Genomic DNA, 21595 nt, shown 5'->3' with positions numbered 1-21595 from the left:
TCTGATAAAGGCAGTCCCCTTAGTAGACATCTCACAACATCCTCCCCCTTACTATTCTCCATGGCCAAACGACCTCATCAAGTATCCCTTATGAACTGAGAGCAATTGGCCCATTGGGAATTTCAGGTAGCAGATTGTCAGAGAAATGGAACCGCAATTCCCATGTCTGCACAGGTCAGAGTGAAACTTCCACTACACACTGTATGACTAAGTCCTCGATTACCTCGCCATATATGTAACGTACAACCTTCTATTCTTCCTGAAAAGTTCTCAGTTTCACGGTTACCTACGTTATATTCCAACTGCCAAATTGTGGTCCAGTGCTTATCCAACTGGATATTCTCTACCTCCTCTTGATAACGTAGTGAGAATATATTTGTTCCATTTATCTAAAACGTTGGTATAGTCTGCAAATAATTGAGGCCCCAGCATTGCTTACCGTGTCACTGCAGTTATTACTTTGTGTTGAACTGATGAAGACTGAATTATCGCTAATTTATACCTGCTCGCCGTTCGGGAACCAGTCCTCCCTATATCTTTAGCGCAGTATCGTTGAAAGGCGGAATATTCAAGCATGAGAGATTAAACATTCTGCTCCAACAGCTCAGTAAATGCCTCAAATGGCTGAATGACCTCATGCTGTTCCTGTTGAAAAATCTTGATGGGCTACAAAGCCTGCTTCAGTGCAGGTGTAGTCGTTGATGGTACTGAACATTTTGGAACCATCAGTGAACAGCCCACTTCTGACTTTATTTTTCAGAGCAAGTCATTAATGCTGCAGATGCTGATAGCCCACAGTGCCTCATGAATTCCCAGTTTCCATTTGCTCGGTCTTTTGGAAGTATGCCCTACTTCACAGAAGTTAGTACCATTTCACACAATGGGCACTGTCTTCGATCTGAGGCTAAGACTTCCCCTCCGCCAGGACTGTGCACCAGTACAGATGCTGGTAGGGAGAGATCCATCTGTGACAAGTACTTTGATAAGAGTGTTTCCCTCCTGTTGGATCCTCAATCACCTCCCACAGTCTGCTGTTTTTGAGGCATTGTACTGCTCTGTCAGTGATGAGCCTATGGAGACATTCTTGGTGAAGGGAATTACATTCTCACGTCCAGAGTACGTTCTGAATCTTTGTCACACACGGTCGTTTCTCAGATTTGTTTTCACACAGGGGTGATGTGGAGGGCAGTAGATGTCTATCATCGGGAAATTGTTTTGACCATTTTTGATATGTTATCATGGGATTTCCTGGATTCCAAGATCAGTATTGTAAAATTCCAGTATACATTTTCTAAATGTATCCTATTGTGCCCCATCACTACTGATGGGTCTGTCCTGCTGGTGGGATAGGGTATACCCAAGGGTGGTGATGGGGCTTCATATATCATTACCCATCAGGCATGATTCTATGAGTATAACGATGCCAGACTGTTTCCTGTCCGAGTCAATATGTGGAATAAGCGTGACAATGGAACAGGCAATAATTGGTTATAAAGCTGTATGATATTTGACTGTGTTGTATAAACGAAACAAAGTGAGGAAATCAGTGCATACGTTGAGGGAAATCGATGGGGTTTAATGACATTAGACAGACAGAGCGACAGGGCGATATATAAGGAAATGAACATTCAGCACATTTTATATTTGGGATGCGAGACCGAAACGAAAAGGAATGGGGGGAGATCTAGAAATAAACGGTTGTCTCTGTATGATTATAAAACAGGACAATACATCAAATGATTGAGACATTGTCTAAACTGTATTGTTGTTGATGCAAAGTTCCAGTTGAGTTGAGTTTGGGTAGAGTTTACCACCGTGGGGCTGAATGAGTCTCAACAAACTCAATGGGCAGAAAAACGTGTCGTGTGTGTCTTTATAACCCAATCGCAGTCTACATCTGACATTCTCCAGAAAACTTTATACCCGACCTTCTTTGGAACATTCTATACACAACGTTCACTGAAACATTCTATACTCGCCATTTCCCGGAAGATTTTACATCCAACATTCTGTAACTGATATTCACAGGAATATTCTACAATTGACATTTCCCGCAAAATTCTGAACCCAACATTGTATAAAGGAGATTACTCGGAACATTCCATCATTGACCTTATTTGTGAGGGGCTGGACATCAGTGAATTGAACAAAAGATAAGATCCCAATGGAAGTGGTCCGGTTCCAAGCAGAAGGAGTCACTGAACAGAAGTCCCCTCATTCAGTTAAAGGTATGAATACAATTTATCTGCATTTACGTTTCTTAACAGCACACGATCGACCACAATTTAGACTTAAAAGCAGAAATTTCGAAACTCCACTTGTAGTCAAAAAACTGGGAGAGTATCCATCAGGGCAGTAATGTTTTCACACTCAGCATTTGATTCGGAAAGAAGCGACCCGTGTCTGTTTTCTCGTGCTCAAGTATATGGTAATGTTCCAGTAATAATCTGTTTTGATGGATGTGTCTCTGTATGTTTGAGGATGGAAGGGTTCTTGTGTGGTATGACACATTTTTGTCAATAATTCAGACCTTCACATTTACTATTTCGACGCCAATTATTTTAATAAATTTCTGAATAACATAACACATTTGAAAATCTTACGAGGTTCTCAATTAAACTTCAACACGAGGGCACCAATGTGAACTTCACCAGTTTCTTGATTTCCCCTTCCCCCACCTCACCCCACTTCCAAATTTAAGCTCAGCACTGTCCCCATGACTTGTCCTACCTGCCTATCTTCCTTTCCACCTATCCACTCCACCCGCCTTGACCTATCACGTTCATCCCCACCCCATTTACCCATTCTACTCTTTGCTACCTTCCCCACCCTCGTCTCTGACCTATCACCTCCATCCCCACCCCCATGCCCCTCCCACTCTCTCCCTTGAAGTCCAAATCACACTCTCACTACACCCTCCTACTCTCTCTCTTCCACGATGCCAACATCTCCACTCAAACGCACGCACCTCTCTCTGTCTCTCTTCCTCTATCTCTCTCTTCATTCTTCGCTCTCCCTCCTCCCATGAACCACCTCCCTTAAACTCTCACCCAATTTCCTCATTTCTCTCCCTCCCTTGCATAATCTATTTCTCTCCCAGTCTCCTTTTCACTGTCTGTCTTTCCCCCAGCTGTCTCTGTCTAAACCCTTGTCGGTCCACCTCCTTCCACTCGTATTCCTCATGCGACTTTTCCAACTCATTCTCTGTACTCTCCGTCTATCTCCCACTTTTAAAACTCTCCCCCATTTTATCACTTCCTCTAAACACCTTTCCACAGCACTCTGTCCTCTCAGCACCCCAGTCTGTCTAGCCACCTCCCGTCTCGGTGTCAGGAAGAGGAGACGGTGAGACGAGGTAAGATGGAGAGTGAGTGAGGGAGGTTAAGCGATTCAGTCAGATAGAAAGGGTGAGGTAAGAGAGCGGAGAGAACTCGAGGAGAACAGAGAGACAGGAGGCTATATTGAAAGAGAGTGGGCGAGAGAAAGAGTTGGAAGAGGGTAGGGAGACATGGAATTGGAGGTGGTTGAGAGAGAGGGAGGAGGAAACAGAATGAGAGTGGCAAGGAACAGAGAGAGAGTGTGGGTGGGCTTAGAGACAGAGAGAGTGGGAACGTTGCTGAGAGAGTGCAAGTTAAGAGAGGAAGGCCGTAACGAGAGAATGGGCGGACGTCCAAAGAGGCAAGAGAGGGAAAGGGAAGAGAGAGTGTGGACAGTGGGGAGAGACAGCATAGAGTCATAGTCACAGAAATGTGTAGTATCGAAACAGACACTTCGGTTCAACACATCCATGCAGACCAGATATCCCAACCCAAGGTTGCTCCACCTACGAGCACAGAGTGGTTGAGGAGGATAGAGAGAGTGGCAGGGGAAATGCCGAGAGACAGTGGCAAAGGCCAGTGAGACAGAGAGAGACAGGGAGAGAGAGCAATTTAGATACAAATTAAGAGAGGGAGTGGGGTAGAGAGAGAGGGGTAAAAGAGATTGTGAGTATGAATAGTTACGGAGAGAGAGAGTGGGAGTCAGTAAAGAGAGACATTGGGAGAGTGCAGAGAGAGGTTGAGTGGGAGGCTGTAGAGAGAGAGACTCGGAGGAGGGTAGACGTGAAGCAAGGGAGGAAGGAAGGCATTTACGGAGAGAGTGGGAGGGACGTAGAGAGAGAGTGCGAGGGAGTAGTGAGAGACAGACAGTGGGAAGGGGTTAGAGAAAGAAGGAGGACTCTATAAGTGAGAGAGGGGGTCTGGTAGAGAGACGGAAGGGGTGTATAGAGAGGGAGTGGGAGTGGTGTGGAGCAAGAGTGGGACAGGGCAGAGAGAGACACACACAAAATGTGAGAGGGTAGAGAGAGAGTGATAGAAGGATACAGAGAGAAGGAGAGACAGATGGACAGACAAAAAGAGGAAGTGGGATGTAATTAGAGAGAGATTTGGAGGAGGAAACGGAGGTAGTGCGAAAATGAGTGGCGGTTGGGGAGAGTGTGGGAAAGAGAAGAAAGAGACTGTGAGGGTTTAGAGAGGGAGAGTGGGAGTGGGGAATGAGAGTTGGGCAGAGAGGGAGAGAGAGTGTAGGGGCAGGATAGATTCGCAGGGGTGTAGAGAGAGATAGTAGAAGTCGGTAGAGAGGATGGGAGGGTGTGCAGAGGGAGAGGGTGGGAGCGGGTAGAGAGAGAGAGGGGAGTTGATAGAGAGACTGTGAGAGCGGGCAAGAAAGAGAGAGAGTAGGAGGGTGTAGTGAGAGTGTGATTTGGACTTCAAGGGAGAGAGTGGGAGGGGCACAGAACAAGGATGGGAGGTTATAAAGAGAGAAAGAGGCACGGGTGTAGAAACAAATACAGTTAGACGTGGGTGAAGAGAGTGTGGGCGACGGAGAGACAGTGGTGTGGAGAGAATGATGGAGGGGCATAGTCAGGGAGAGGGAATGGGAGAGAGTATAGGGGAGGGAGAGAGTGGAGGGGTTCGAGAGAAAGTGGGAGGGGTCGAGAGAGAGGGACAGTGTAGAGAGAGAGTTGGATGTGAGGAGACAGAGAGAGAGGGAGGCGGAAGAGAGGCTACGAGCGGATATAGAGAGAGTGGGAGACATACAAAGAGAGACGTGGTGAGAGAGTGACAGGGGTGAGAAAGAGAGTATGCGAGACGTGACAGAGAGACTAGGAGAGCGTAGAGAGAGAGAGTGAGATTGGGAGGACACAGCGAGAGCGAGTATCGGTGAAAGGTAGAAAGAGAGAGATAGAGAAATAGAGAGTGATAGTTTGGGAGAACAGAGGGAGAGGGTGTATCGGCGTTAGAACGAGAGGGAATGGGAGGGTGTAGACAAAGTAAGAGGGAGGAGAGCTGGAGAGACGGAGAGCGGGAGTAGAATGGAGAGAGAGAAATTGGGATGGGGTAGAGAGAGTAAGGGGTGTGCAGCGAGACAGAGTCGGCTAAGAGTGGACAGAGAGCGTGAGGCGGCTAGAGAGAGTGAGTGAAGACAGAGTGGGAGAGCGAGACTGGTATTGTGTAGAGAGAGTGAGTGGGATGGGTGCAGAAAGAGAACCCCGGGGCAGAGAGAGTGTGACAGTGGGAGGACAGATGAGAGAGATACAGGATGGTTGGTCGAGAGAGAGAGGGACACAGAGAGATGGATACAGAGAGAGAGAGAGAGAGAGAGAGAGAGAGAGAGAAAGAGGGGGGAAGGTGTTCCGAAAGTGAGTGAAGTATAGATAAAGATAGAGTGGGAGGGAATTAGACCGAGTGAGAGAGTGCTTGGAGGTGGAAAGAGAGAAGGAGTGCAAGCGAGTGGAGAGAGAGATAGAGACCAAGATTTTGGGCGGGGTGTAGAGAGAGAGAGTGGGATGGGGAATAGAGCTAGTGAGAGAAAGCGTGAGGTTTGGAGAGAGACAGGGAGTGAGAGGAGGACTGAGTGACAGAAAGCAGTATAGTGGGGAAAGACAGAGGTAGAGAGGGAGTGACTTGGAGAGAGAGGAGAATACAACGAGACAGCAGGAGAGTGGTATAGAGAAATGCACAGTGACAAGGAGTGAGGCAGAGAGAGAGGGGGGAGGCATGTATAGTGAGAGAGAGTGGTAGAGGGGTAGAGAGAGAGGCAAGTGGGTATGTGGGTAGAACAAGAAAGAGTGGAATGGGGTTAGAGTGAGAGAATATGAGGCTGAGAGAGGGTGCAAGGATGTAGAGAAAGAGTGAGTGTAGAGGGAGTGTGGTAGGAGCGTTGAGATTGGGGAGTGTTGACAGAAATAGACGTGGGTGGAGAGAAAGTGTGGAAGGTTGTAAAGAAAGATAGAGTTCGAGGTAGGTAGGGAGAGGTTTGAGGTATTAGAGAATGCGAGAGAGGGTAAGTGGAAAGTGCTTAGAGAGAGAGAGAAATGGAGGTGGGAGACAGTGTGGGACGTGTTTGAAAGAGATAGTAAAGTAGATCGAGAGAGAGGGAGTGGGAGTGGGTAGAGAGAGTGGGGGGCAAAGAGAGAATGTTGTGTCAGAGAAAGAGAGCAAAAGAGTAAGGGAAGGGTGAAAAATGAAAAGGGATGGAGAAGAGAAAAAGTGAGAGAACGAATGGCATTTGGCTAGAGATGGAGAAAGCAGGATGAGAGTTTGGAGAGAAAGTGGGAGGTTGGTCGACAGAGACCGAGAGACAGAGAGATGGAGAGAGAGAGTAGTTGGGTAGAGACACAGCATGAGACAGTGAAGTGTGTATAGGGAGAGAGAGTATGGAGGAGGGGTAGCGAGAGGAGGAGTGCCAGACATAGAGAATGGGATAAACATAGACAGAAAGAGAGATGGGAAGTGGTTTCGAGAGAGAGTTGATGGTGGTAGAGACAGAGCACGAGGGTGGAGAAACAGTGTGTGATGGGGCATAGAGAGAGTGGGAAGGGCAGTAGATGTAATGAGTGACGGGAGAGAGAAAGACGGGGACGGGGAAGAGAGAGAGCGGGAGGGAAGCAGAGAAAGAGAGAGATAGACTGATTGGAGGGGGTAGAGAGAAAAAGACTGAGGGGTTAGAGAGAGAGTGTGAGCGGAGTAGATAGACATACACTTGGCGTTGGGTTGAGAGACAGAGAGAGAGTGGGAGGGGAACAGTGAGTGAATGGAAGTCTCAAAGGAAGAGTGAAAGTGGGAGGAGTTGGAAAGGGAGTATGGTGGGAATAAAAAGAGTGCAAGGGGATTGTCAGAGAGAATGGGAGGGGGAGTGAGCAGCGGGACAGCGTGGAGGGGTGGCGCATAGAGGGGGAGTATGAGCGTGGGAGGGTTTTACAGTTAGAGCAAACGAGAGTGGGGAACGGAATTGAGAGACAGTTGGAGGAGGAAAGAGAGCAAGAGTGGCAGTGGGTTGAGAGAGCGAGATGGAAGTAGGGAGAGACAGAGAATGGGGTATGGTAGAGAGAGACAGACATAGAGAGATAGTGGGGTATAAGTAAAGGGACAGAGTGGGATAGGAGTAGACAGAGACAGTGCGAGGTGGTAGAGACAGAGAGTGAAAGGGGTAGAGAGAGCGTTGGTGGTGTTAAACAAAGCTAGAAAGGGAATTTTGGAGGGGGTAAGCGAGAGACAAGGAGAAGGAAACAGAGAGTACAGGAGGGGATTGAGAGATAGGTTTGGGGATGCAGAGATTGTGGGAGGGAGCATAGAGAGAGAATGGGAGGATGGGGGAGAGAGAGACAAAGCAAGAGAGTCAATGGGCATAAAGTAGAGACACAGTGGGAGAGGTGGAGAGATAGAGAGTGGGAGAACGCTAGAAAGGGAGAGTGGAATGTGTTAGAGAACGCTAGAGAACGAGAGTGGGAGAGATTTTATTACACAGATAAAGAGGTAGGAGACAGAGATTTGCAGGGCGAGAGAGAGGGATGGGGAAGAAAGATGGAAAGGAACTGAGGGAGTAGACAGAGTGAGAGTGGGAGTAGGGTGGATAGAGAGTGGCAAGGTGTTAGGGAGAGAGACAGATAAATAGAGAGGAAATGAGAGAGCCAGAGAGAGAGAGAGGTTTTGACAGAGGGGAGGTCAGAGAGAAGAAGAGGAACAAGGAATGGGGTGGGGAGAAGATGTTGGAGGGGTGTAATGAGAGAATGTAGGGGTAGAAAGAGCAGGAGCGGGCTATTGAAAAAGTGAGTGGAAGGGGGCAGAGAGTGAGCAAGAGAGGCAGGCGGAAGTGATTAGAGAGAGAGTGATTGGGCTGGGATTACAGAGAGAGGAGAGGCAATGGGGGCAGAGTGTGTGGCAGGATTGTAGAGAGAGTGTGATGGAGAGAGAGTAGGAGGGAGAAGAGAAAGTGGGAGGGTTTAAAGCGATAGTGGCAGGGGGAATAGATAGACAAAGTGGGCGAGGCATAGACACAGAAATTGGGAGGGGTAAGAGAAAGAGTGAGAGTGTGTGGTATAGAGAGTGAGAGTGAGTGACAGTGGAACTGGCGTAGAGAGAATGTGTAATGAGAAGAGAAAGAATTTGGGAGGCTATCATGAGAGAGAATGCGAATGGGGTGGGTAGATGAACAAAGCGGGAGGATGGCAGAGAGAGAGGGATGAAGTAGAGAAGGAGAAATAGTGTGAGATGTTTACAGAGACAGAGACTGGAAGCGGGGTAGCGAGAGAGTGTTGGAAGAGACGCTGTGGCAAACGTGTGGTCAGAGAGAGTGGTAGGGAAGTAGAGAGAGAGAATGAGAGGGTGGCGAGAGAGAGAGCGAGAGAGCTAGTAGTGTTTAGGTGGAGAGACAAATAGAGAGTGTGGTTTCGGGTAGAGAGAGAGACAAAAAGAGAAGTGGACGAGGGTAGAGGGAGAACTTGGAAGAGATGTAGAGAGAGACATTTTCGGATGGGGTAGTCAGAGTGGGTGGAGGTAGACAGAGAGAGTCGGAGGGATATAGCGTTTGAGAGACAGTGGTAGGGTAGGGTGAGTGAGAGAGAGAATGGGCGGGTTGTAGAGAGAGAATGTGGGTAAGAAAGAGAATGAGAGTGGAAGGTGGTTCGACAGAGTGAGTGGGAGGGTGGTAGAGAGGGAGACAGAGGGAGCTGCATGTGTTAGAGAGAAGAGGTAGGGAGAGGTCGAGAGAGTGGGAGGTCTGCAGAGAGAGCGTTCGTCTGTAGGTACAGACAGCCGAGTAGGAGGTTGTAGAGAGAGAAAGAAAACGGGAAGGATTTGCAGAGAGAGTGGGAGGGGTCAGAGACAGAGTGGGATGGGTTTGAGAAAGGAGAGAGATTGGCATGGTCGAGAGGGAGAGAGAGGGAGAGTTGGAATGGGGTAGACACAGATAGAGTTGGGAGGAAGAGAATGGGGTAGCAAGGTAGATTAGGAGGAGGAACGGGTAGAGGGAGAGAGTTGGAGGAGTGTAGAGTTGCAGAGAGAGTGTGGGGAGTGGAGCGATAAAGAGAATGGGAGGGTGGCAGAAAGATACAGAGAGAGACAGATCAAGAGGTAGATCGAAAGAGAACAAGAGGGGCGAGAGAGAAAGACTGAGAGGTTTAGTAGAGAGACGGAGAGAGGGCACAGATAGTGTGGGAAAGTGTAGAGAGAGAGAGTGGGGTGGGACAGAGAGAGAGGAAGTGGGATGGGGAAGAGAGAGGTTGAGAATACGTGGGGGTAGAGAGAGAGTCAGAATGGGAGGAAGGATGAGAGAGAGAGAGTTGGAGTGGGGTGGAGAGGGAGCGAGAGAGAGGGTACAGAGAGAGAGAGAGTCGGAGGGTGGTAGAGAAGGAAAAGGCGAAGAGAGAGGGTATGAAATGAGGGAGGGAGAGGGATGTAAAGAATGAGTGGGAGGACGGGAGAGAGACAAAGAGAAAGGAATTGTGTTAAAGAGGCATGGGGGGACTGGATAGAGAAAGAGAGAGGAAAAGCGGGAAGTGGGGGTTTCAAAGCGAGTGAGAATGGGACGGCGAGGGGATAAAGTGAAATTGGTGTATGTGGGTACGGAGAGAGTGGGGGGTAACAGAGAGAGGGGAGGGGTAGAGTGAGAGAGAGTGGGTAGGAGGGAAGTACAGACAGAGGAAATGTGAGTGGGGTAGAGAGAGAAAGTTCGAGGAGTGGGGGGAGTAAAGAGAGAGAATGAGGGAGATATAGAGAGAAAGTGGGAGGGGATAGATAGACAGAGTGAGAGAGACATAAGGAGAGAATGAGTGCGACAGGAGAGGGGGACAGTGGGAGGGGGTGAGATGGAGAGAGAGGGAGGCGGCAACCACAGTTGTAAAGGATGGGGAAAGGGGAAAGGGACAAGAGACAGTGGAATAGAGAGCGAGGATGAAGAGAGAGTGAGAGTGCGAGGGGATAGGGAATGAGAATGGGAAGATGAGGTGGTAGTGGGAAAGACTGTGGGAGGGGGTAGGAAGAGAGTGAGAGAGGACGAGCGAGCGAGAGTGCATGTGGAATGGAAAGAGAGTGGGAAGAGAGAGTGAGATTGTGAGGGATAGTGAATGAGAATGGGAGGAGGAGTTAGAGGGAGGGAGGTGTACGTGGGTAGAGAAAGAGAGAGTGGGAGGGTGGAAGTAAGAGACAGAGATGAAGAGAAATGACTGAGTGAAAGATGGTTGGAGGGAAGTAGAGAGAGTGGGAGGGGTAGGGAGAGTGGGAGGAGTTAGAGAAAGAGAGACAGTGGGAGGGAGGTAGAGAGAAAGAGTGAGCGACAGTGGTGGTCGGGTACAGAGAGGGTTTAAGAGAGCGAAAGAGTGTGAGCAGTAGCAAGAGAGCGCGGGAGGGCGACCGCTTAGAGGGCAGCGTTGAAGGGGCGGAGAGAGAGGGTGGGAGCGTGGCAGAGAGAGAGACAGAGAGAGATGTTAGCAGGTCAATGTCGAGAGAGAGAGTGGGAGGTCGGTCGGTCGAGAGAGAGTGGGTCAAGTCTCGAGCGGATGAGTGTGGGAATGGTGCGGGTAAGAGAGAGAGGGGCCGGAGAAGGCGTGGGGTGTTTGAGAGAGTGCTGCAGGTTGAGAGAGAGACATTGGGACAGTGTAAAGAGAGAGATTTGGAAGAGCCTGTAGACAGTGCCTTACATTAAAAAAGACAGTGAAATTGTTGGGGCAGGATCGGTGTTAGGAATGACGTCCTTCCGCTCCTTTGTGTCTGTGCCATTTCTGGCCCAGGTTTTTAAACAATAACAATGAGAACAATGTGAATTAAACGCCAAGTAATATTTTGGTCTCACCTCCAACTCGCTTCCCTCCCAGCTGGAATAGACAACTCTTGTTTCAGATTTAGATCAGACACTGGAGGATTCTCACAAGTTCTCCTTCAGGCTGAACGTTCCGTCACATAGGTTTCCAAGTGGACACGTGGAGCAAGCAATTACATGGATGCTGGGGATTCAGGGGCAGATTTCCCCTTTGCTGGGTTGGAATTCTGGCCAATGTAGTGAACGTGAATTTCTGACGTTTTGAATCTTACTCTGGATTCTTGCGGCTTTACTAATTAAACTAAACTTCAATTTGCCCTTGCATAACATTATTCAATCTTCACTGTGTATAAAAAAAAACCATGCCACGTGCTCGTGCACGTAGTATGCTGAACATTGTTGATGTTGTGTGCAGTGTGGGTCGATGTGTCATATGAACATGGCAAAGGAAGTTGGAGAAATATCAGTGAATCGAATTTTCTGCCGAATTGAAGCCGATAGAAGGAAAATCCCAGTACAATGGCCACATAACATTGCCTGTGATCAACGCAGGAAGCCACGGTAAATGTACGCAGCATTCAATAAAACCAATTTTCACCACACTTTTCTATGTCATTTTCCTGAAGCTGATGCTTCATAATCGATTATCCATTATCAGTATAACCACCTCTGCACTGCGTTTCATTTCAGATACACATAAAAAAATTGAGTAATTGGGTTGACCGGCCCAGTGGTAAGATCAGGAGCACTTCGTCATCATTAGACGGCAGATCCCGTGGTGCAATTAGTTGGCTTGCTGTACTTGCATGACAGAATGGCAGTACATGAGCTGCCAAAGTTGTGCATTGGGTTCTCGCCAGGTGTTTGTTTTACTGATAGTGATCAGAGGTGATTGCAACTTCAAGCTGAAGAACAGTTCAAACACGGAATATTACACGGCAAAAACGTGCCGTTGGCCCTAATGTTGCACCGACCTGTGATACCAATCTGAAGTCCATCTGCCAGTATTTTGGCATTATAAGCCGTACGTTTATGCAATGATCATTTAATTGCCCTGAAGGTTGGTGAGTCTACGACTGTTGAAGGCAAGGCGTTCTTTACCCCTACTACTCTCTGAGAAAGGAATCTACCTCAGCATCTATCACCCTCAAATTACATCGATGTGCCCTTGTGCCAACCATTACCATTTGAAGAAAAAGGCCTTTATTGTCCACCTTACGGCAACCTCTGATCATCTTTTATGTCTCTATTAATTCACTTCTCAAACTTCTTATCTCTATCAAAAACGGCCTCAAGTCCCTCAGCCTTTCCTCGTAAGACCTTCCCTTCACAGAAGACATCATCCAAGGAAATCTCGTCTGCAACCTTTCCAATGCTTTCTCATCCGTCCTATAATGTGGCAACCAGAACCGCACGCAACTCAACAAGTTTGGCCACACCAGAGACATTTCTGGAGCTGCAAAGGGATCGTTTGGCCCTGAAACGCAATCCCTCTCCTAATAAAAACTAACACACTGTGCTCATTGCAAACAAATCTATCAACGTGTGTGTTAACTTTCAGAGTTTTATATACATGGACGCCGAGATCGCTCTGCTCATCTAAACTTCCAAGAATATTACAATTAGCCCAGAACTTTTTATTCTTGTTGCTCATTCCAAAGTAAATCATCTCACACTTTTCCACATTAACCTCCATATGCCAGCTCTGAGCCCCGATCTGCAGATTATTCATGTCCCTCTGTAACTGCAGCAGACTTCGGCACTGTTGACAACTCCATCAAACTTAATGTGTTCTGTGAATTTACTCTTCCATCATCCCATGCCCGAACCCAGGTCATTTATAAAGGTGACAAACAGCAGTGGACCCAAAAACGAATTTTGTGGTACACCATGAGTAACTGAACTCCAGGATGAATATTTTCCATTAACTACCACACTTTGTGTTCTTTCAGCGAGCCAATTACAGATCTAAACCGCTAAATCACCCTCAATCCCACGTGTCTATATTTTATGCAACAGCCGACCGTGCCTTCATGAAACTCATATCCACCACGTTAACCACCTCACTCTCATCCACCTGTTTGTTGACCTTTTCAAAGAGCTCAATAAAGTTTGTGAGGCACAATCTGCTATTCACAAAATCGTGTTGACTGTCGCGAATCAACTTCTTCCTTCTTAGATGATCATAAATCATATCTCTCATAATCTTTCCCAAAACTTTACCGACAAGGAAATACGGCTGACTGTTCTATAATTACCAGCGTTCCCCCTACTCCTCTTCGTGAAGAAGTGGACAATATTTACTGAACTCGAGTCTTCTCGCACTAATCACATAGACACTGACGAAATAAAGTTGTAAGTCAAAAGTTCTGCAATCTCTTCCCACGATTCCCAGAGAATCCTAGGATACATCCCATCAAGCCCAGCCGACAAATCTATTTTCAGGCTTTCAAGAATTGCTAGCAACTCGTCTTTACTAATATCAATTTCGTTTATTCTAACAGATTGCATCTCAAAATTCTCTTTCACAACATTGTCTTTTTCATTTGAGATATGATGAAAAATATACATTCAGCGCGTCTCCTATCCTCGGACTCCATTGACGACTTCCTACTGCTGTTGCTGACAGGCGCGAATCATATCCTAGACATTCCTTTATTCTTAAAATGACAAGAGAAAGCTTCAAGGTTTTAATTGACCCTGCCAGCTAAAGACTTTTCATGTCCCCTCTTCGCTCTAAGTAGCTCTCTCTTTTGGCCCTTCCTTGCTAGCGTTTAATTTTAAAGTGCCCTTACTCAGCCTTCATATCTCATGTTTACATGCACCTCCTTCTCCCTCTTGCCAAGGAATTCAACTTTTTGTGGAATAATGGCTCCCTGTCTCGACCTCATATTCCCTGCATGACGCACACATACTTATCAAGGGCATGCAGGAGCGCTTCCCTGAACAAGCTCCATATTTCAGGTGTGCAAAACCCCTGCGGTTACTTTCCCATCTGGTGCATCTTAACTCTTGCCTGATCACATCATACTGGCCTTTCTCCTAGCGGTATCTCATGCTCTGCGATATATATATTGCTATCCATCACTAAATAAACATACCATATTGTGGTCAGTATCACCAAAGTGCTCACTTACCTCCAAATCGAACAGTTGACTTGCTTGATTACGCAGTACCAAATCCAATATGTTTTTGATTCTTGTTAGCCTGTCGACATGCTGCGTCACAAAAACCTCCTGCACACATTGGACAAAGACTGACCAACCAGAGCTCCTCAAACAATAAAATTTCCAATCAATATTTGGAAAGTTAAACTTCCCCACTACAACTTCCCTGTTATTTCCGTTCTTATCCAGAATAATCTTTGCAATATTTTCCTCCCTAACTCTAGAACATTTTGGTGGTGACCTCTACTTGCCTGATTTTAATCTCAGCCCATTCTAGTTCAGCAGATTGAGTCGGGTCCTCATCAAATATCCTTTTTCCTACCATAGTACTGTCTTTGACTAAAAATGCCACATCTCCCCCTCTGTAACGACTTTCCTGTTCTTACCGAAAAATCGAAACTGAGGTGCCAGGAACAGCCATTCTTTTCAGTGCTCCATTCATGTCTTTGAAATGGCCACAATATTGAAGTCCCAGTTAACAACCCATGGCACATGCTTTATCCCAGATGCTCCAGGCGGTGAAGTAGAAACACTTCAAACCACCTTCATCCTTGCCAGCATACACTCGCAAACCCGAAAACCTATTTATGTCCTAACCACTCAAAACTTCCTGCAAACTGCAGCTAAAATTCAGGTTCGCACTCCGCTGCTGAATTCGTTTAAACCCTCCTGAAGAGCGTTAGAAAATTATCCACTCAGGATATTGGTACCCTTCCAGTGCAGGTGATGACAATCCTGTTTGTAGAGGTCCAACCGACTCCAGAATGAGCCCCAACTATCCAGATATCCAAATACCTATCCCCTGCACCATCCTTAGAACCACGTGTTCAACTGCTCTCTCCCTATTCTTTCCCTCACGACAACGTGGCATGTCTAACCAATCAGAGAGAACAACTCTGTTTAATCTAGATCTAAGATGTCACCCTGGATCCGTGAATTTCTACCATACATCCACATCACTTATATTACATATGTTGTTAGTGCATATGTGAACCATGACCGCGGGCTGCTCCCCCTCCCCCTTAAGGATCCTGAAAACACGCTGCGACACAAACTTGGAGTTACAGGGAGTTGACACATCAAACTGGTAACTTGGAGGTATCACATCAATCATGAGCCTGCCCTGTACCCACAGAAACTGCAATCTGTACCCCTCACTATGTAGTCCCCAATAAATATTGCTCTCCTCCCCTCTCCCCTACCCTTCTGAACACAGGGACAAACATGGTGCCAGAGACCTGTACCCCATGGCTTACCATTCGTAGGTCAACCTCCCAAAAAGTAACAAATACGGTAAGCTTGTTGCAGATTGGCACAACCAAAGCGTATGCCTGCACTGGCTGCCTGTTCCCTTTTCGTCACCCGACTGTATCCCATCGACCTTTTTCTTGTACCAGAAGTGTAACTGCCTCCCTATAACTCCTCTCAATTCACCTCAGACTCCCGAAAGATCCAATGTTCAGCTCCAGTTCCCTAAAGCTGTTGCCATAGAGATGGAGTTGCGTGCACTTTCCGCAGATTCAAATGTCAGGGACATTACTGAAAACTCTTAGCTCTCACATTCTACAGGAAGGTCATTCAAATGGCCCACCATCCATTTCTAATATTCTGAATTCACACACACATATGCGTTGCGTATATATATACATATATATATATATATATATATATATATATATATATATATATATATATGTATATATATATATACACACACACACGCGCATATATGTGTGCGTTTGAATTCAGAATATTTGGAATGGATGGTCGGCCATTTGAATGTTCTTCCTGTCGAATGTTCGAGCTATATGTATGTACGTATGTGTAAATGCATATATATATAAATTTGTGTGCACATGCATGTATGTGTGTGTGTGCAAGAATATTTAAAAGTTGCAAAAGAACATTGAGTAAAACAGCATTTATTCCAAAAAAATGATTTTTTTGTAGTGTTCTGTCCTTGGGAAATACCTCAGTTAATGAAGACCAGCCATAAAGACTCCCTGAGTGAATATCCATCACTCAACAGAGATACAGAGTTGATTTTGAAGTCGATGACGTTCTCATGTCGCTGATCCTGCGCTGTGTTAAATTCTGGAAAGGATGTTTAGCTCGTTTCATATTACTGATTTTGCTGCAAACTCGTACAGTCCATTAAAATAATCCAAAAATTATTAGATTTGTCTCATTGGACATTCTGTCTGTTATCAGAAAAACTGGATTAGAAATGACAAAGATGTTTTTAAGTACTGCTATGAAGACTACAGAATTCAAACAGGACTTTTTTCGTGTCTTGTCACAAGATATATTTGGGGGAGATGAGTGAGCAGCAAATGAACTCACTCCCTTCTCTGTGATTGCAGCCAAATTTTCCAATGCAACAGATGAAAGAAAAAAGGCGCATCACATCGTCAGGTCAGTTCCAACACACGATAGTATAGTTTCACTTTGATTGTCGCCATCTTCTAAAGTATTAGCTGAGTGGGGAGATCAGGATCCTGACGGTATACTGAGACATTGCGAGAATTATTTCCATACTGTTGGCATCACTTTATAGCATAAACCAGTTATGCAGCGGACTGAGCTAGCTGGTTTCCCTTTAATGCTGAGCTAACACAAAGAGCTTTTACAATTTATAGAAGTTCACGTAGAATAAGCTGCTAAACCTTTCCTCACAATCAGCTCATTCTACACTTAGTCGTGCTCAGTTGCAGGTGTTATGAGGTTTCTTTCCAATTAACGTTAAACAACTAGAGAGTGTGCAAATAACGCGTACCCATCCTGGCCGCCCAGACTCCCTGTCCTGGTGAAATTCACTCCTTGTGTGTCTGCACGTGTCTTTACAAATATTTTAGAATCTGCTTCTGAATAATTTTTCCTGAGAAAAAGTAATCATTTTCGAAATCAATAGCTGTAGAAGGAAAAAGAATGCGAGCTTCAAACTTCTTTTTATGATTCATCGCTGGTTTTCAAGTTCTATACTCTAGATATAGATCCATGCTAATAAGGGAATTTCCCTCCTGTTTACTCTCACCAAATTCACATCGCCTAGAAACCTTCTATCCGGTCACAACTCAGTTTTGCCTGGTGTCACGTCAAATGATCTATTCATCTTTTCCACCATCCCATGAAACCCCTCCTTGTCTTTTCAAATGGCATTATCCCTCACTACATCGTTGGCTTCCTTTCCATTTTTCTGTTTACAAGTAAATGCTGTCCATTCTACCTGACGTCTTTACATTCCAGTCATCGCCATCCATGTCTTTTATCATCGCTTTTTGTCCCAGTATAGTCCATGTTGAGAAAGGATGCTGGCGCCAAAACAACACATGAAAACCCGCTCTAATGCTGTGTCCTGCCATTACCAATGTAGGGAAAATGGGAACTCGTTCAGTCAAAAGTATATCTGTTGGTTGTCGCACAATTGGTCAATCACTGATTGGGTCGTGACTGTTTTTCCTCACTTTTCTCCCCTGTCTGAATATGTGCTAAAGCAACACAATAAGGTAACATGGAATGCCTACAGTTCAGAAACTGGCTATTCGATGCAACAAATGCACACCAATCCTCCAGGCATTAACCTTCACAGAACAATTCCTTACCCTTTTTCTCTTCATTTGCTCCTGAATAAGGCACCTTACTGACAGTCGACCCAGTTGTAGGCAAATCATATCTCTGGCGCTGTGAGGCAGCAGTGATAACCAGTGAGCCACCTTGCGGCCCTGTCCAATTATGCAAGGCACATGCGGACGCGTTTGAAATGCGATTCCTGTCAAAGATTGTCTACTTTTGTTGTTGCCCTTATCAGGAACAATAAATCCAGATTCCCTGACCAAGAAATTAACTCAAACCACGGCGGTGAAAGCGCTACATCGTAACCACTAGTCGACCAGGAAGGACAGCTTGTGCAATGATGTCTTCACTTGACAGCATAGCTTTCTTTTCCTGCGATGAGAAATTCCTTCCAAAAAAGAGTGATCGTGACACCGTGCTTTTAGAGCACAGAATAATGCATTATGTCAGTGCCAGTCATCAAACATCCAAATATTCTCGTTTCCAGTTCCCACTAATTGGCCCACAGCCTGAAGTCTGAAGTGTTCATCTGAATGAGATTTACTCTGCAAAGTTTTAATCTCAAATGAGCCAGTGAATGAGACTGATGTCAGATACCGTCAAATTTGTTCATTAACTGCGGGAGATCTGAACCACATTTTGACCCATAGAGGGAACTATACAGACACATCTTTTGAAAGTGACAAAGGCCTCAGGAGAGCCCAACTTTCATAAAATGAGGAATTGACCCTTTTGGCCTCTTCTTTCTTCACTACTAACTTTAAAATCCGAGTGTGTTTACATTATCAGAGGGGTAAACGGCAGGAGTCTGTCCTTCGAGGACTGCCCCAATCGTTAATAATTGGTACCCACTAAACGTTGACTTCTCCACCTCTGAGGCAGCCTGGCTAACTGTGCTCTTCAAGCCTCCTACTTGTTTATTTTGAATTCCAGCAGATTCCTGTCTCTACATAAGGAACAGAAGCATTCAGCCGTATCCCTGTACATATTCGTCCCGCACTGTTTCACCGTAACTTTACTGCTTCTACTGAGTCACGTTGTTCTTCCTGCCAAACGAAGGCATTCTTCGCATCAGAAGCTTGTCATCCTCATGTTCCGCGAAGGAAAAACACGGATGTGGACTTCCAAACTGAAACAGATGCGGCCTGGTCTGCGTAAAAAATAACTTCCAGCTGTTCCTTCAAAAATAATTCCTAACAACATAGAGAACGCACCTTCGGATGCCTGCAGCAATAGTTGCAAGAAAATTCAATAAGGCCGCAGTGAAATTCGAGGTTACAACCCCGGGTTTACATAACCAGTGCTTGAATCACTGAGCTATGGAAGCACGAACCCAGGCGCCATTTTGAAACTGACAAAAGACGATGACCTCGTGCAGAAAAACTTCGGTTATCTCAATTTTGTGATACAAGTTTCATTTTGTGTGACAAAATACGACTTGAAGCCCACTTCTTTGATCACTTGTTTGATATAACACTTTGTCAGCTTCCCAATATCTCATATTTTGACAGGGATCAACATTTGTTTAAACTCCCTCAGAGTAAAAGCTTTGAATTTTCTATTATATAAAAGATGATGTCGTATTGATACCAATACATTGCCCTGATTTTAGCAGGTATTAGTGCATTTTCTTAATTAGATTAGATCACTTACAGTGTGGAAACAGGCCCTTCAGCCCAACAAGTCCACACTGACCCGCCGAAGCGCAACCCACACAGACCCATTCCCCTACATTTACCTCTTCACCTAACACTACGGGCAATTTAGCATAGCCAATTCACCTAACCTGCACATTTTTGGATTGTGGGAGGAAACCGGAGCACCCGGAGGAAACCCACGCAGACACGGGGAGAATGTGCAAACTCCACACAGAGAGTCGCCAGAGGCGGGAATTCAACCCGGGTCTCTGGCGCTGTGAGTAATTCCTTTCCTATAGCCTGGTGCGATTTACATTGCTACGAGATTTCATAATTTCTTGCCTTGGCAGATGACGTTTAGGCACCAAACGTAAGACAGTCCAAATCGAACATGCTCCGGAGTTTGGAATTCGCGGGAATGCAGATATCTGAGAGAACACTTTAAACATAATCTTGGGTGCCATGTCCGCTGGCTGGGTTGGCATACTATTGACAAGCTGTATTTGCTCTTGAGTGGCCTGGAATACATGACAGTGATAGACAGAGGGAAGACAGTCAAGAGATTTGTAGACGATGATGAAAACTTTGAACTTTAGCTGCCCGGTGATGGGTGAGCAACCCTTATTGTGAGTACTCCCACATGCAGGAGACGTATTGGAAGAATCCAGGATTACATCATTGGGTGGATAACCTGCAACTCCTTCCCTTCCACCATGTGGGAGCCCTTGTGGAAAGAGAAAGCTGCGACGGCCGCAGTGCACGTTTGGGAAAATGGACGTTCGTAAAAATTTCATTCAGGTAATGCACAATGAAACAGTGAACAGAACGCAAGTACATCCTTGAATAGAAGCAGAGGGAGTTAGACCATAAGACATAGAACATAGAATATTACAGCGCAGTACAGTCCCTTCGGCACTCGATGTTGCGCCGACCTGTCATACCAATCTGAAGCCCATCTAACCAACACTATTCCATGTTCGTCCATATGCTTGTCCAATGACGACTTAAATGTACTTAAAGTTGGCGAATCTACTACCATTGCAGGCAAAGCATTCCATACCGTTACTACTCTCTGAATAAAGAAACTACCTTTGACATCTGTCCTATATCTATCACCCTTCAATTTAAAGCTATGCCCCCTCGTGCTCGCTGTCACCATTCTTGGAAGAAGGCTCTCCCTGTCCACCCTATCTAACGCTCTGATTATATTGTATGTCTCTATTAAGTCACTTCTCATCCTTCTTCTCTCCAACGAAAACAACCACAAGTCCCTCAGCCTTTCCTCATAAGACCTTCCCTCCATACCAGGCAACATCCGAGTAAATCTCCTCTGCACCTTTTCCAAAGCTTCAACATGCTTCTTATAATGCGGTGACCAGAACTGTACATAATACTCCAAATGCGGCCGCACTAGAGTTTTGTACAGCTGCAGCATAACCTCATGGTTCCGAAACTCGATTCCTCTATTAATAAAAGCTAAAACACTGTATGCCTTCTTAACAACCCTGTCCACCTGGGTGGCAAATTTCAAGGATCTCTGTACCTGAACACCGAGATCTCTCTGCTCATCTACACTACCATCAGCCCAATACTTTGTAATCCGGATACTCCGACCAAAATGAATCACCTCACACTTGTCCACATTAAACTCTATTTGCCACCTCGCAGCCCAGCTCTGTAGCTTACCAGTGTGTCTCTGTAAACTACAACATCCTGCATCACTATCCACAACTCCACCGACCTTAGTGTCCTCTGCAAATTTACTAAACCACCCTTCTACGCCCTCATATGTAAAAATGACGAACAGCAGTGGACCCAAAACCGACCCTTGCGGTACACCACTGGTAACTGGACCACAGCATGAACATTTCCCATCAACCACCACCCTCTGTCTTCTTTCAGCAAGCCAATAACTGATACAAACTGCTACATCTCCCACAATCCCACTCCTCCGCATTTTGTACGATAGCCTACTGTGGGGAACCTTATCGAATGCCTTTCTGAAATCCATATACACAACATCAACCGGTTTACTCTTATCTACCTGCTTGGTCACCTTCTCAAAGAACTCAGTAAGGTTTGTGAGGCACGACCTACCCTTCATAAAACCATACTTACTATCCATAATCAAATTATTCCTTT

The sequence above is a fragment of the Chiloscyllium plagiosum genome, unplaced genomic scaffold, assembly GCF_037043375.1.
Source record: "Chiloscyllium plagiosum isolate Xiang-an unplaced genomic scaffold, Cpla_swu_hap1 HiC_scaffold_50, whole genome shotgun sequence".
Lineage (NCBI taxonomy): Eukaryota > Metazoa > Chordata > Chondrichthyes > Orectolobiformes > Hemiscylliidae > Chiloscyllium > Chiloscyllium plagiosum.
This window is presented reverse-complemented; position numbering follows the sequence as displayed.